The sequence below is a fragment of the Rhopalosiphum maidis genome, chromosome 3 (genome assembly GCF_003676215.2).
Source record: "Rhopalosiphum maidis isolate BTI-1 chromosome 3, ASM367621v3, whole genome shotgun sequence".
Taxonomy (NCBI): domain Eukaryota; kingdom Metazoa; phylum Arthropoda; class Insecta; order Hemiptera; family Aphididae; genus Rhopalosiphum; species Rhopalosiphum maidis.
Window position 1 is genome coordinate 6,066,312 of NC_040879.1, and position 2,870 is coordinate 6,069,181.

Genomic DNA, 2,870 nt, shown 5'->3' on the forward strand with positions numbered 1-2,870 from the left:
ATTTAGCAAATAAGAAAAAAAATATTAAGATGTTCAACAAGTATTTATCAAGCTATTAACATTTAGAGGGCGAATATATAATACCTGGCATTAATACTTTATAGGTAATAACCATTAACCATAGGAATGTTTAAAATTTTAATTTTAATAATATAGTTTCATTTTGAGTTCTTATATGTTTCATGTAATATTGTGAAGTGTTGTATAAAACAACGATTAAATATTTATAACTAGTTTTATGACAATGATATAAAATATACATGTGTATGTGTAGTATATACATTGTAAATATGTATTTTTTGTCATTGAATAATTAATTAATAATTTATTACCCCTCGTAGTGTAATGCAGCACTGTAGTAGTGAATTATATTGAAGTTATCACATTACACAGAAGAATGTCTGTCTTGAACATGTACTTTGACGCGTACCTACAACTATTATAGGTATAGCTAGGTAACGACTTTCAGATAAAAAAATGTCATTGGTCATTGTAATTATATGTATGAATATGACTATCAGACTATAATATGTGTGTGCTATGGATATGCTATTCGAATTGAGCACTTTAATGGATTTAATATGTTTATGCTGATAAAAACATCACTTTTGCAGTGTTATGAATTATTTTGTCGTCTGTTCTACACATAAAATAAGTGTACCCTATGACCTATGTTTAAAATATGTATAATAGATAAGAAATAATGAAATATAATAAGAAATAAACAGATACTTTGCAACGTTTATAAGAAGATAGGTGCTAAATGGAATTTTAATGAAATTTTAGCATGAATTCTTTACACAAATACACTTAGTTATAAATCTATCTATATATATATATATACATACATATGTAATGTAAAATGATAAAGCGGTTTACTAATAAATTCATAAATAATTATATTATACAAAAATTAAAAATTACTTTTTTTTCTATTACATAGCTATAGTACCTTAATCTATTCAATTTTATTTTATTACTATTATTATTATTATTTTTTTTTTAGTAATAGTTATACAACAATTGTACATTTTTGTATTTCAAATAAATAAACGAAATATTCATTAAATACTTTGCATCGGTTATTTCTCTTTTATTTCCCGACACTTCAATGAATATTATTAACATTAACATACATGTTATTAATAGTTACACCTAACTTAACACCTATACATTTTAAATAATATACGATAATAATTTTAAATAAGGTTTTGAATTTGTAATGCAAAATGATTTACTAATAAGTAATAATAATATTTTACGAGAATGCGCACAGACGCTAAATGTAAATTTAAATTTTGTTTTCACGCCTTTGCTATGACATAACATTTTGTAATTTAATTGAATTCATTGTTTTTCACTTGTGAGATTATATGAAGGCGTGTAGTCTGCATTTCGCTACACTAACACAAAATCAATATCCGAACGCAACAATCAATAATAATAATAATAATTCGTTAGCATTATATGCCACGCATATAATAATAATATAATGGGCTGTGGCTTTTTATTATTATTCCAAGATTTATATGTCTCTGCATATGCCCGCCGCCGGCAAACTTTAATGCGTTACACTACTGCCGCGCACGAGTATATTTTTAAACACATATAGAGAATATTATATTATACAACAAGTATTATTCATGTTGGTAAAGTATTTATACGTATATATATATATGTGTGTGTGTGTGTGTATGTAACATGCATGGCTTCAATTGCTGTGGAATTTGTCGGGGCAAATGATACTAATTAATTAAACAGTGTATTACTGTTGTACAAACAACCATTTGGTCATTAACATTCAATAACGAAGTGAACATATAGGCCTCGGAAACGCGGAGAAGGAAAGATTTGCCTGGTAGCAAGTGAAATTAGCGTTTAAGTAATAATAATATTATTATACACAACGCAAATGTACAATTAATCGCGTTGTAATTTAAATACCGAGTGCAGTCACTAATAGCGAGTTGACCCGTGTGTACCTTTACCTATATATATCGTTATATGCAACGCACGTTTTTATATTATACAGAAATAAAAAAATAAATAAATAAATGTTTCAATGTTTTATATATTATATATGTTTAGCGGACACGTTATTATAGTGTATATAATGTATACACATATATATATAATATATGTGTAAGCGCGTGCACCGGGCGTTTGTGTGCGAGCGAGCGAGCGAGATGAATGATGACGATTTCCAAGGTCTTCGAGCGATACCTAATAATCTGGTTTTTTTTTTTTTTCTTTAGTAAAGAGTTAGGTATAGGGTATACCCTTATGCACGACGAATACGGTTCACCGAAAACGGACACCGTGTAGAGTGTCGTACAAAACCTGCAACAAGTATGAGAGAGACGCGTGTCTAAATATGTCTATATCGTTATTATATTATTATACACACGATAATGATAATAAAAATAGTAACAAACATTTTGTTAGTTATTACTCGTTAAGCACTCACCGCACACAGCACTACACTATTATAATATGATAATATATATATACAACATACTTACAGGTATTTATAACACCGGTGTTGTTATTATTATTACTAAACGGTTCGCATGGACGTGTTGCGCGATGAAAACCGTTTGGCATTATTATATCATAAGGCCATAACAAAGAGTATAATACACGCGTCCGTGAATTCAGCTCGTTGTTTTTTACTGGTATTTGTATAAAATTAAACGTACGTACTTACACAATATTCGTGTGGTTTTCGTTATTTGTCTTAGCGGTCGCCGTTGCGCGGTTTTTCATTATCGTTTGGAAATTCTACGCGGTACACGCGCTCGCGTTCAAATCGTTTTCCGCGCCGCGGCGGTGGTCTTGTACTGCACGAGAAGTCGAGAAGTACCTATATG